We start from the raw sequence: 15,194 nt of genomic DNA, 5'->3' as shown, positions 1-15,194 counted from the left end.
GAGAATTTGAACTCGTTTGAACTAAGACCAGTCAGAATGGAGATCACAGAATGTTAGAGTGGTTTGAGTTGGAAGGGACCCTTAAAAATCATCTAGTCCAACGCCTTTCATATTCATGTTCAGTTTTTCGTCCACCCGTATTCCCAAGTCCTTTTCTGCAGAGTTGCTCCCAATCAATTAATCTTTATTTCAACCTGTGTTTTCAATCAATTACTCTGTATTGATACTGGGATTGTCCTGACCCAGATGCAGGACTTTACACTTGGGTTTTAATGCTATTGCACACCTGTTTTCTAAAGGAGAAAAAAATGTCCATTTTCTACCACCCATCAAAAATAAGAAACCTATAAGTAGCATTCATAAGTATTAAATGCATATATATAATATTCAATGAGTATTGATTAGCTGCATCTTTTTTTCCCTCTATTTTTGTGTTTATCTGGCTGTGTTTTATATTGATTTTTCATCTATGATCTTTATGCAAAAGCATTTTGAGTCTGACATTTTAAATGTAGATTTATTTGTAATCTTTTCATTCTCCAAGTTCTAATTTCTCCACCATTTTTACCTGTCCTATCCCTACTAATATACTGATGCACATGATTGCAAATGAACAATCTTGTATACTTGGCACTGTTTGTCACTGTGCTTACTCACCTACATATTTATCACTTGGTTACAAAGTAGATGTTTGAAGAAGATATCCAAGTCAATTATTAGTAATAATGACAATTTGCAGTGTTTCCTTCATTTTCCCCAGCTTCATGTGCTTTAAGTCTTCCCTAACATTTACCCATTTCCAAACCGTGGAAACCTAATTTCAACATCATTCTTGTGTTTTGGGTGGGGAAAAAATGTCAAAGCACCATAGGCCTCAGCTGGCAAAGTCCAGATGCTCTCCAGGTCACAGAGAGAAGCATTATCAGCTATGTGCCTGCGTTAATGAAATCATGTAGTATCGGGATTTCAGGGCCCAGCTCTGCCCTCTGCCCCATCCAGCATTTCCTTTGACCTCGAGGGAGACGTGATTCAAAAACAAAACCTGACCTATGTTCCTGAAGCAGTGTAAGGTATTGTTTGCACTTTGTTGACCTCTGAAAGCCCAGTGCCAAACCTAAAAGAAAAATTCAGCCACCTGAAATTGAATTTAGCCACATTTAGGCACGAAAATTCTTCAGTTCAAAATAACTTTGCAAGAAAGCCACCCAACCCTAATGAACATAAGATCACAAAATGCCTCTTTGGTTTTCGTCCCAAATGTCCACAAGTGCTTTCAGTGTTATAGGAACTCAAAACTGTCCTGGTCTGAGCAACAAACCAGCCCGGTTTTGGACCGGCTTCGGGCAACAAACTGAGCTCAGAAGCCCTCCCCTTCCCCACAAAGTCAAATTTTGCAAATATACGCAATACTACCAAATGATGACAGCATAAAAAACAGTACTGGTGCACAAGGGGACTGCTTAGTGAGAATTCACATAAGGCAGGAATCATTGTTCAGCCTTTTAATTATTAAAAAAAACCACACCCCAAAAAAAACCCCAAACAAAAAGTACAGGTTCAGCTCCTTTTGCTACCTGAGGAGGCTACAGCCTCCCACTGTCCTACAAGTCCTGCTGTCTCCCCCTCTGTGAGGGACTGGTCAAAAGTAAAGTGACTTTGGAGTGGAAGCCTTCTTGCTGAACTACTGCAAGGGAAGAAGGAAAATCCATGGGATCAGAAAGGCAGTATAGAAGGCTGTACCACAGAGAAGGCCTCAACTGAGACTTGGTCTCGAGCTGGCAGCATGAATAAAGCTCTTGTGCAGAAAGGTGCAAAGGTACCCTTGTATCCACTGCTGAGCTCTAAGCCATTCTCTCCTGGGTATGGTGTTGGTTTTTTACTTGCTCTTCTGAAGTGCCCAATTCTGAACAGAGGCATTGGGGTACTTAATTAGGATGCTGAGTCCTTTGCAGGACTTCTCTACTGCTGTTATTCTGACAGGTCGTGAGCAGGAATACCACACTTGAAGAAAACAAACCGGAAAACAGCATTTGCAAATGTCAAGAAACAATGTACCATCAGCTGGAACAAATAAACTTACAAAACCAAATTTCACAGAAAGCTTTGCAGAAACATCAGGTGAAGCTTTTCTCCTGGCGGTTCAGCTGTGGAAGCAGCAGCACACCGAGTTCCTCCTGGCTGTGCTGAAGGACCCAGTGCCTGCTGGCTACCAAAACTCCACAGAATGAGAACATTTCCCCCCGCCGAGAAGGTTCAGAGGCAGCAGCAGAAGAGGAGCAGAGGTGACAGAAAACCTACTCTGTGACCCCTTATAATTCCCCCCACCCCTTTCTCCCCTGCAACTGTTTCTGGAAGAGCACCCCATCCTCGTGAAGATGTGGGCAGTGAAGCCTGGACTAAGAATGGGTTCGTGTCCGAGGAGGAGGAGGAGGAGGAAGGGGAGCGGCGGCAGAAGCAGCCAGCCCCGGTTTAGCGTATCCCTCTCGCCCATGCCAGGTGCCCGTCCCCGGCTGCGCGGTGATTGAGGAGCCATGGGGCCTCTGCGGGAGAGCAAGGTGAGGAGCAGGGGGTGGAGGGATGGATGCGGGGACCGTTGTTCACATGGCAGAAAAATGTAAAAAGCCAATCAGCAGCCTGTCATGGCATGAATTTGGACATATAATCAGAATAAGAAAGGAGGAGTAACTGGTATCATCAGTCAAGCTGTAGAGCCAGTAACAGTGATTTTCATACAGTTTCTGTATTTTTGGTTCTTACTGTTGGCTCATATTTTAATACTGCTAAATCTAAAAATGCTGCAGGATGAAATATGCTTCCCAATAACTTCTTATAACTTGTGCCATTTAATTATAAACCTGTACAATTTATGGGAGATGGCACCAGCTTTAACCTGGAAAGCAAGAAAGAAGTCTCTGCCCTCTTCAAGAACTGTGTGTCATTAACAATTTCAATACCCTGCCTTGTAAGTCGCAGGGAGCTGGCAGATAAAAGCACAGTTAAAAATGTGTATTTCAGTGAAGTCATTAAAATGCTTAGATCATTTTATGGTTCATGCCAAAGCACCCATAAAAGCTAGTGTGATTTTAAAAGTTAGCTGAGGTCATGGAAGAAACTGTAGTTTGGAATAACTTTAGAAGCAAAGGAAACAAAAAAAAAAAGCAGATAAAGGAAAGCTCTTTTCAGTTCTCTCTTACAGCTTGAAAATAGAACCATTGAGAAAATAAAATATTATTATTGATAAGGCAGGTCTAAAAGCTTGAAGTTTGCATTTGCAGTTTTTTCTAACTGTAAATACTTGATTCACTTTCAAAGCTGCAATTTCACCTTATGTTCTTCATGATTTACCCTGTACCACAACAATGAGAAGTTGTACTGTGTTCAGGAGAAGATGAATAAGGGAACCCTGAAAATGTACTGAATAATTTGCTAGGTGATGCAAAAAATTACTCAAATTCAGGATTTTTTGGCAGGATTAGACTGTGTGGGGTTAGTGACACAGATATTTTTGACTGATGACAGACTGTGGAAAACGAGTTTAGTGAGGTACAATGCATTCCAATATATGATATTTGGGGCTACAAATAAACCAATACACGCACTTTTGAAAAATATAAAACCCTTGAGATATTTGCATTCCTGTTGAAGATTGCTAAAACTGAGTATTTGTGAAGGTTCCCAGCTGGCAAAAACAAAGGGTTCCTTAATGAAGAAGTTGAAGTCTACTTTGAAATCACAACTGTTGGCAGTGTGTTCTGACAAACCATAAAGATAAAGTCCCCTCTCATTACCAAGCTCTGCGTTCCCCAGTCATGCCCAGTTTCATCTGCTGCGGTGGAGAAGGGAGTTGCTCGGGAGGTTGAGGTCAGGTTACAGACACAGAGTGTTTGAAAAAGCACTGGAGCATCTGATGAGAAATTGCATCAAGGGCCCTGAGCCAGGAGTATGTGATCCCAGTTGACAGCCTACTTTTTCTTAGACAAATGCACAAAACTTAGTATCTTTTGGCAACAGTACATCAGCAGTTGTTTATGACACATGTACCCCTCACCTGATGTTTTAAGTAGGTGTAACCTCCCCACTTCAGCAGAATCCACAGAAATCCATTTATAGAGTTATAAAAGATGTAATGTACTAGGCGTGATCTAAATATTAATCCCATTTTTGCTGCTTTTCTGCAAATAGCAGATGCATTACACCATGGCTTTTCTAAATGAAAAGTATAAAGACAGTCTGTATGCATACAGGATCAGAGGAGCCAACCAGTGTTTAAACTGTGACGACAATTAAATTCTGAAATAACAACAGTGTTTCTAAATATTCCTAAATAGGATTAGGAAGCAGATTTGATATTCAGATCCATTTTTTCTTACAAAAAAACAAGTCCCTAAAACTTCTCTCTGTATTGGATATTTGTATAAACAGATTATGGTTAATGACTTTTTAGCCAGATGATTGTTAGCCTTCTTCATGAATGTGCCATTAAAAAACAATGGTGACAGGAATATGCAAATCCCTTCTTTCTATTTGGTGTTACTTTTACAGTGAAACTAATATAATTGTTTGGCACAGCTTGTGGTATTTGCTTACAGTAGGTTTCAGCAAGCTATATTTCATTTTGTCACACATTCTCTCTTGAGACTTGGCTAGAAGTATGTTTCTTTTAACTCTACCGAGACCATAAAAAAAATCACTGGGTGTTATTTGAGTATTGTTTATGCAAATTTTATTTTTAAGATATCTTCCAGCAGTGATACAATTTTAATGCTGGATTGAGGCCAGATCCTGCAGAGTTGCCAGTGCATGACTGCGGATGAACTGATCAGTAATCCTTCTTGCACCAGGCTCATGCGTTTGTGGGATCCCGTGTTGATGTGGGTTGAATTTGCATTCCATGAAGATTCAAGACCAAGGCTTTGAATGGGTTGACTGCTTCAATTCAAGCCACAGTAAACAGTAACGATAGTCTTGCATACTGAATTCTAAAACATCTACATTAAATCTATTCAGGAAAATGGCAAAAAATTAAGAGGTTTATGGAATATTAGAGGCAATCTACCAGTTACTACACTTAAATGCATTCAATACACTTTTACAAAGGAAAAATTAACAATTTTGAAACTAAGATGTTGAATATGCATTGATTACTCCCCCCCAAACCAGTTAAAAGGCCCACTGGTCATTTGAGGTCTAGATGAATATAGCAAAGTACGAGGAAATTAGGAAAACAAACCTGTAAAGCAGGCAATTTTTAACAACAGATATTTTTACTAATAAGGATTTTGAATCTTCTGGAATTCATATTACCAGTGGGTGCATAGTCGTTGTATTAATTTAAATTACACTTAGTATCTAGAAGACTTTCCCAGTAGATGATTTTCAAAGCTTAGCTTTTACTTCAGGTAGGAACTGCAGGGCAGGACATAGCCTTTCAGCTATTTTGGTAATCATGGATACATGAGAACCATGGGATTGAATCATATTTCAGCAACATTTGGGCTTGATCCCTTAACCTTTCCTGAAGCCTGCCCCACATCTGCTTTGCCCTGCAGCAGGGGATGCTGAAACCCAGCTGTGCCAGGCGGCGAGGTCCCCATGGCAGCTCCTGCAGGGAACAGGACATGAGATCAGTTCTGAAAGGCTTCCTCCCTGTCCCCTACACCTACATAGAGCCCTGCCCTGCCCCTGTGTTACAGCCTCACGATGCAGCTCACTTTTTTGCTAGTGAAAGCAAAAGGGGGCCAGGATCCCACTGCCTAGTTTGATACGGGGTGTTTGGGGGGAGACGCAAGGGGACCCTGCCCTGCTGTGTCCCTGCTCCTCCCACACTCACATTCTAGGTGGCATTTGGTGCAATTAGCAGTTAAAGCGAGTCAAGGGACTGGGTGTCAGACATGTGCAGCTGGGGATTGCTGGCCGGGTGCCTCCAGCAAGTTTGGATCAACACGGCGTCAGCCAACACATATCTCAGCAGGAGCCTTGCCATCGTGCCGGGCTGCAGCCGAAAGGGCCTCGTCCAGGGAGAAGGGTGACATCTGAGAAACACAGAGAAGTCTGAACAAAAAGGTAAGGGAGGCTGATGTACTCCTTCACTCTCTTCCATAATGTAAATTCATGGCTCAAAGTGGACCTGTTTCTTTCAGCTAAATAACCAGACTATAAATCAACAAGCATATTTGCCATGGTCAGCAATTCAGGATCAGTAGAAAGTATTTTCTTGTTTGTCTTGTCTGCTTTTAGAGAAAAATGAAATCAAATCACAAAGTTACAGTGTAAATAAAATTATCAGATCAGGTGAAAAATGAAGATTAAAAATCTCATTTTATCTTCTTGACATTTCTAAACAGCAGAAGGGTTCCCCAGCAGCTCTACAAACACACATCTTTTCCGAGAGGTGGAGTGTCCTACTTCTGCTCTCTCCATATTCAGTGTTCTCAGAAAATTCACAAGCCTTTGTATCAAAGCAGTCTCACTGCTATTTACTGAGAGTTGTGGAAAATATGATACTATCGTTGTCTGAAAGTGGATGCCTAAATAAAAAATTGCCCCAGATAGCACAATTATCTTATTGAAAGGGAATGAGAGGATGTAACAACACAACTCACTCACATGGGGGATGTTATCAAGGAGAAATGTACCTATCAGGAACCACACACATGAACCACAGACAGACTTCTCCAAAATCCTTATGCCTGTGAGTTAAAAGCCATCAAGTACTACACGATCTGTTTGATTACATGGAGAATTTACAGCCCAACTGGCATACTGACAATATTTCTGCTGTTGAAGGCATTAAGCTTTATCATTTACTCCTCTTAATATGATTGTCTATTTATGCTGGAGTAGCGTTTTCAGGCCCTGTTCAAGATGATGTTGCAATAAATACTGAAAGAATAGACCAAGAGGCCTTGTCCCTGTTCAATGTCAGTAGTTCAGTCTCTAAACTTGCCCTGAGAGGGCCTATGTGGAGGTCACTGCTGGATGTGTGTCTAGTCAAGAACATCGATAAAATCAGAAAGGAAAAAGGGCACAAGGGTGATGGTAACTATGATGTGTTTCTTGACATATATATTGATACTGTGAAACTGATAGAAGCAAAACAAGGCTCAGAAGGATAAGACCAAAATATAAACGCTATATCATCGTTGAATAAATAAAAAACACATATCTCGTTCCTCTTTGGTGTTATCCATGTTTTCATTACTAAGTTTATAGGTGAATACCTATATATAGATATCTATTTTTTTGACACAGGACCTCAGTACTGAAAAAACCCGTGCATATCCCAAATTTAATTACTAAACCAACCCCAGAAGGACTAATACAGTACTTAATAAGATAATTAGGACAAAAGACTTTGTAAGATTCTTACTTACTAATATCTACTTTGAGGAAGGGAAATATTGTTCATATTTTTGTCATTTAAAAGGACATTACTGAGGTAGAAAGCCACTGTTTTGACCATTCTTCATTACTGTTACTTGTGAAATATGGTTTAAATTCAGTTCAGTTATCCTGAGCTCAAATTAGAATAGGCTGCTAATGCAGTTTCTGCTCTTCCCTTAAGTTGAACAGCTATTGACTTTGGTAATTGGACACCATTTATGCTGTTTTTCTTATTTCAGTGGCAGTTTCCTGCTGTATACAGTGAGCATGGGAAATCATATTGTTTTGGCCAGCAGTGCCTTGGGTCACATCTGCACCCTAGATATCCTTTTCCCTGTTACTTTGTGTTTGCCCCCCAGGGAACTAGCACTGATCATCACCTCCTATATCATGTATCACTTGGCTGCAGCATGTGCAGCATTTCCAGGCTTGTACAAAGGAGCCCATGGGGACATTCTAGAGCTCATCTCCTTCTCTATAACGATGGTCTCTCATTTTGCCTTTCACTCCTGTGCGAGTGTTCCCATAAATTGACAAAATTTGTCCTAGTTCCAATCGTTACATTTTGCCAGAAGCATGTGGTAATTGGCAAGGCATTACTTTGATTCAAAAGGGAGAGCTCATAAGAACCGTGTTAGATTCCAGGTCAGTGAGAGCTTATCCTCTTAACCATGTTAAATGTCATCAACCAATTTCAAGCTCACCTAAAGACCTCTACAAGAGTGTGCTTCAATTCCTGGGAAACTTTCTGGTATACAGATATCACTGCATCCTTTGTCTTTCGCACACTGAAGAGCATTTGAAATCGGACTTCTCTCTACCCTCAGTGCAAGAACAGAATAAAAATAGTTCAGAAATAAATCTTTTACTCATTAGAACAGAGAGATACACCTGGGTGTGCAAGATAAATGAGCAGACACTTCTCAGACAACCATTTTGGGGTCATAAAACTCCTTTCACAAGTGCTGTATTTATCAAGAAACACTTGTCTCCAGACAGAACTGAAAACATCAACTGCTCCTCTCCAAGTGGCTCTTCAGTCCAAATTCCCAATGAAATGTTTCTTCTGTCCACTCGGTGCTGCAAACAAAAGGTACTGAGGTAAATAAGGCAAGATACTTAATTTACTTTCTTGATAACTTCTTAATTTACTTTCTTGATAACCTCAGAACATGCAGCATTCAGAAATAGCTAACCATTGAATACCATTGCTACTTACTTTCTCACTCATTATTAATTAATATGAAAAATGTCTATCAGATCCACCATACCTGTTCCTTCCAGTTTAAAGGATGGTTGGCTGATATTCCCTGAGCCAAGACACAAGTGGAGAACACTTACTTCAAAGCAAATAAAAAAAAAAGCTTTGAAAAACTAGGTAGGAGTCTTTATGTATGCAGGCATCTCGGAACAATATGTCTTCCTTAAGAATTCATATTTCAGTGATATCACACCAAAGCCTAAAACAATTAGAGTTATTGATTACACCAGGCCTCATCTAGCAGAAATAGCTGCACACCGTCATCTATTTCAGGACCTCACCACAGTTGCATCCCCAACTCTATTGCAAATCTGTATAGAGTTTATGTTATATTTTAAAAAGGTATATGGTAAGTAAACTGCAGTTATTCAGCTCAGATGGTTGCATTTCAGGAGTCATAAAAAGGCTGCTCCCAAACTTTGACACTGGCTTAAGCAATATCTTCACAGAGATTACTAAAATACATATCCTGCTCTATATAATCATTTTATGAATTAGATAAATTGGACTTATACAGCAAGACCAGATTTCATTCTACTGGAGCTCAGGCACAGCTGTAATCTGAAACATGCAGGATATTTCTGTGCCACTTAGACTCCACATTTACAAAATAATAGCCTTGGATGGGAGTGCCTGTTATGATAAAGCACTCCAGTAATTGTTTCTAGGTAGATTTTTTTTATGTGTTTACACTGTATTTTAAAAGCAGATCCAATCTGCACTTCAACCCAAATTTCCTGTATTTCCCAAACAGTTTGGACGCAGAGCTGAGTCACCACTTTTGGCAGAGCTCTCGGACACCCTGGGGAAGGAAGCTAAAATCCAGACAGCAACTGGGCACAGGTCCTTCCTCACACCTCCATCTCCAGCGTGGGCACAGGCAGGGATGTGCCTGCTTGGCATGACTCTGCCCCTGTATAGCTCATAATTTCACACAGTAACTTCAGATGTCTGAAGTCAGACGAGTTAACCCACATACCTTCTATGTATATAGGCTGCTGCACAAACCTCTGAGGGTGCTCAGTGCTTTAGGTGGCTTTCTGGCTTGCATTTCACTGAGTAGTACTGACAGAGATCTGTCTAGTACAAACAGATCACACATTTCTTATCAGAAGTCAGATTAAATAAACGTCTTGCACAAAATAACATCTCCCTTGAACCTTTCCCCACTAGAACTGAACGCTCTGTTCCAGCAGACATCTTACGCTGTGTACACAGGCAAGATCACTCCCCTGTTTCAGCTAAATATTCCACTTCTTCGGCATCAATTCTCTTAACCACAGCCATGATCTAAGAACTCACATTGAGGCATTCACTATTACAGCTCCAAACTATTTTTCTCATAATAGCTTTCCAAAACAGTTTCCCATCCTGTTGGCAGAGCTTTATTATCCCAGATGTTTTCATTTGAATTTGGCTGTATTTTTAAAAATATTACTATTTGCTCTGTATTATGTGTCTTTTTTACAAGATATGCTTCCTATAAAGACATCCTGATAGCTATTAGTTATATTTTTAACTATTTATTTGTTTTGAGTCCCAAATTTATTATCCTATTTTTTTTTTGCCCAAGACCAGCATGAAGCAATGCTTTCCTTTTGCTCTTTTCTACATATCATAATGATATTTTTAATCTACTCATCTTTCTCTCATTTTCAAGTATTTCTCAAAGACGATGACAGAATTTTTCAGGTAATTCTCTGAAATCCTTTAAAGTAAACTATTGCTATGAAAATGGTTAGCTCCAGCTGGTGTTCTTTTTAGCATTTGGGAAATGTTTGAATGAGATTTGCTGATATGTTATACAACCCATGTGAATAGAAAAACAGGATCAACACATTTGATAAACAAACTAGCAGGTGTTATTCTGCTCTGAGAATTTGAACTCGTTTGAACTAAGACCAGTCAGAATGGAGATCACAGAATGTTAGAGTGGTTTGAGTTGGAAGGGACCCTTAAAAATCATCTAGTCCAACGCCTTTCATATTCATGTTCAGTTTTTCGTCCACCCGTATTCCCAAGTCCTTTTCTGCAGAGTTGCTCCCAATCAATTAATCTTTATTTCAACCTGTGTTTTCAATCAATTACTCTGTATTGATACTGGGATTGTCCTGACCCAGATGCAGGACTTTACACTTGGGTTTTAATGCTATTGCACACCTGTTTTCTAAAGGAGAAAAAAATGTCCATTTTCTACCACCCATCAAAAATAAGAAACCTATAAGTAGCATTCATAAGTATTAAATGCATATATATAATATTCAATGAGTATTGATTAGCTGCATCTTTTTTTCCCTCTATTTTTGTGTTTATCTGGCTGTGTTTTATATTGATTTTTCATCTATGATCTTTATGCAAAAGCATTTTGAGTCTGACATTTTAAATGTAGATTTATTTGTAATCTTTTCATTCTCCAAGTTCTAATTTCTCCACCATTTTTACCTGTCCTATCCCTACTAATATACTGATGCACATGATTGCAAATGAACAATCTTGTATACTTGGCACTGTTTGTCACTGTGCTTACTCACCTACATATTTATCACTTGGTTACAAAGTAGATGTTTGAAGAAGATATCCAAGTCAATTATTAGTAATAATGACAATTTGCAGTGTTTCCTTCATTTTCCCCAGCTTCATGTGCTTTAAGTCTTCCCTAACATTTACCCATTTCCAAACCGTGGAAACCTAATTTCAACATCATTCTTGTGTTTTGGGTGGGGAAAAAATGTCAAAGCACCATAGGCCTCAGCTGGCAAAGTCCAGATGCTCTCCAGGTCACAGAGAGAAGCATTATCAGCTATGTGCCTGCGTTAATGAAATCATGTAGTATCGGGATTTCAGGGCCCAGCTCTGCCCTCTGCCCCATCCAGCATTTCCTTTGACCTCGAGGGAGACGTGATTCAAAAACAAAACCTGACCTATGTTCCTGAAGCAGTGTAAGGTATTGTTTGCACTTTGTTGACCTCTGAAAGCCCAGTGCCAAACCTAAAAGAAAAATTCAGCCACCTGAAATTGAATTTAGCCACATTTAGGCACGAAAATTCTTCAGTTCAAAATAACTTTGCAAGAAAGCCACCCAACCCTAATGAACATAAGATCACAAAATGCCTCTTTGGTTTTCGTCCCAAATGTCCACAAGTGCTTTCAGTGTTATAGGAACTCAAAACTGTCCTGGTCTGAGCAACAAACCAGCCCGGTTTTGGACCGGCTTCGGGCAACAAACTGAGCTCAGAAGCCCTCCCCTTCCCCACAAAGTCAAATTTTGCAAATATACGCAATACTACCAAATGATGACAGCATAAAAAACAGTACTGGTGCACAAGGGGACTGCTTAGTGAGAATTCACATAAGGCAGGAATCATTGTTCAGCCTTTTAATTATTAAAAAAAACCACACCCCAAAAAAAACCCCAAACAAAAAGTACAGGTTCAGCTCCTTTTGCTACCTGAGGAGGCTACAGCCTCCCACTGTCCTACAAGTCCTGCTGTCTCCCCCTCTGTGAGGGACTGGTCAAAAGTAAAGTGACTTTGGAGTGGAAGCCTTCTTGCTGAACTACTGCAAGGGAAGAAGGAAAATCCATGGGATCAGAAAGGCAGTATAGAAGGCTGTACCACAGAGAAGGCCTCAACTGAGACTTGGTCTCGAGCTGGCAGCATGAATAAAGCTCTTGTGCAGAAAGGTGCAAAGGTACCCTTGTATCCACTGCTGAGCTCTAAGCCATTCTCTCCTGGGTATGGTGTTGGTTTTTTACTTGCTCTTCTGAAGTGCCCAATTCTGAACAGAGGCATTGGGGTACTTAATTAGGATGCTGAGTCCTTTGCAGGACTTCTCTACTGCTGTTATTCTGACAGGTCGTGAGCAGGAATACCACACTTGAAGAAAACAAACCGGAAAACAGCATTTGCAAATGTCAAGAAACAATGTACCATCAGCTGGAACAAATAAACTTACAAAACCAAATTTCACAGAAAGCTTTGCAGAAACATCAGGTGAAGCTTTTCTCCTGGCGGTTCAGCTGTGGAAGCAGCAGCACACCGAGTTCCTCCTGGCTGTGCTGAAGGACCCAGTGCCTGCTGGCTACCAAAACTCCACAGAATGAGAACATTTCCCCCCGCCGAGAAGGTTCAGAGGCAGCAGCAGAAGAGGAGCAGAGGTGACAGAAAACCTACTCTGTGACCCCTTATAATTCCCCCCACCCCTTTCTCCCCTGCAACTGTTTCTGGAAGAGCACCCCATCCTCGTGAAGATGTGGGCAGTGAAGCCTGGACTAAGAATGGGTTCGTGTCCCTTGCTCCCCGCCCAGGGAAGCACAGGGCCTGGCCCCAGGGCCTGGCACAGGGCCCAGCTCTCCTTGGCAGCTCCCGGGCTCCAGGCCCTGCTGCTCAATCTGCAGCCTCTGCGGCCTCCTGGAGAGCTGCTGGTGTGCAGGAGGGAGCAGAGCAACAAAAACCCTCAGGTTTTCTGAGGCCCTTATGGATGTAGAGTGCTTTTCCTCTCCGCAGCAAATTCGGTTTTGTTCGGAGTTACATACTAGTAATGAAATCTAGTTTTATAGGTAGTACAGCAACACTGCTGGTTTGTAAAAGACATCAAAAGGAGTATAAGAGTGGTATCACATGGCCATGTCAAGTATGTGTTCATCCCAGCACTGATAATTAACTAGTGCCCAGTAAAAATATTTTAATAAGCTGAAAAGTGACTTAATTCCTCTATATTTATTAGCTATACGTGGACTGGAAGAGGAAAAAAAAAAAGTTGAAACTTAAGGATTGGCTTATGATTTATGATAAGGCTGTAAATCTCTGTGCAAAAAGGAGAGGAGATCAAAGGGAATGACACCCCATTATGAATCCTGAGGCAGCCTGAAGACTTCATATCTTGTTTCTTAGCACGACAAAAAATTTGAGCTTGAAATGGAAAAAGATAAAGCAGTCTCCTCCAATTGAATCATCAGCAGCAGCTCTGGAGCTGAGTTACTATGGCAATGGCAGCACTGCTGCACAGCTTCTTCTTACTCTTTCTACTGGTACAGCAGCTCTGCAAATGTACGTGGGAAATTTCCACCGCACTCGGGCCACGTGTGGCTTGCAGGAGAAGCCCATGGTCTCAGGTGCCCTGGTTTCTACTGAACGGAAGAGCAAATTTGTGTCATTAAAATATGTGATTTGCAATTTTCTGTTTTCCATGGAAACAGTCTTGGAGCAGTAGAAAAAGGTCTAGGATTCTTCCTGCTCTTTTGTGCCTCAGGAAGGTATGTTCCAGTGCTTAGGAGATAGAAGCATGCAGCATTTTTAATACAGGAATTTTAAGCATTTTTTTCAGCTCTAACTATCTCACTTCTTTGAATTATAGATATCTTGACATTGCCAAGGGAGGATGGTATCATCTTTTTGGCAGAGTATAGCTTGGAGCTCTACATAAGTAATGAATCTAATCCTGATGCCAGGTTAATAAATTAGTAATTATAACTCTTTGTATAGGCAACAATCAGTGTGTCAGTACTCACCAGTGTCCTCTTTCCTCTTCCAGGACTAGATGAATACATCACCTTTCCTATTACTGATGGTATCTTCTCTGCACAGCACATAAAAGACACATTTGCTCTTAATTATTTTTGAGACAGTATTTAATATTTACGCTTTAATAGCAAACAGAAGTTCTCAACAGGAACTGGGGCCCTTTGTAGGCAGCTTACATGCAAAGGAAATCTTTGCCCCAAAATACTATTGCTGAAAGTACCGTTTCTGCAAGTTCACTAAGTCCTATAAGCAGACATTTATGTGGAACGTCAGATGAGCTCCACAAGAAGAATTTCATCATCCTTTTTGTGGAGAAGGATGGCCTTTTCACCCATTGTGTGGATATGCACACAGCCCAGACTGCGGTCCCGCTAATACATGCATGTCTTTTAAGTAGGCGCGCTCTGGGGAGCAGATGAACGAGATTAACACATGTGCATTAATCAATAGGAGGGCCAACAACAATTATGGCGATGAAAGGCAAGAGACACAACTGAATTTACTAGGCAATGTATTGACTGAGAATAAGTAACTTTTTGGGTCCGTACGTGTTCCATGAAAAGCTGTTATGGAATAACGGGGGGGCAGAAAGCATCTGATGCATTTTGCTATTTATATAGCTGTACGTCCAGCGTATTTGCCTGGGTAACATCTGCCCTCTGCTACCTATCTGGTTTGGTGCCTCAGCCTGAAAATCTGTGACAACACACCAACAGACAGACAGACAGACAGAGACATACACACAGACAGACACATACTCACACACACACACAGCCTGCACTCAGGCCTCCCCAGATCTTAACATCTGGATGCCCCTTACAACCTTCCTCGCCCGGGGGCGGGCAGGGAGCTGCCAGCGGTGCGGCGGGGGGTGCGGATGCCGCCCGGGGGATGCCCAGCCGGGCAGGGGGATGCTCCCCCCGTCCCTCCCCGTCCCCCCCGCACCTGCCCGGCGCCCTTGGGGCGGGCGGCAGGGATGGCCCCGGTGGCGGCGGGGCCGGCGGCGGCACCACGTGTCGGGGCGGGGA

This window comes from Calidris pugnax, unplaced genomic scaffold (genome assembly GCF_001431845.1).
Source record: "Calidris pugnax isolate Ruff unplaced genomic scaffold, ASM143184v1 scaffold41, whole genome shotgun sequence".
Classification (NCBI taxonomy): Eukaryota; Metazoa; Chordata; class Aves; order Charadriiformes; family Scolopacidae; genus Calidris; species Calidris pugnax.
This window is presented reverse-complemented; position numbering follows the sequence as displayed.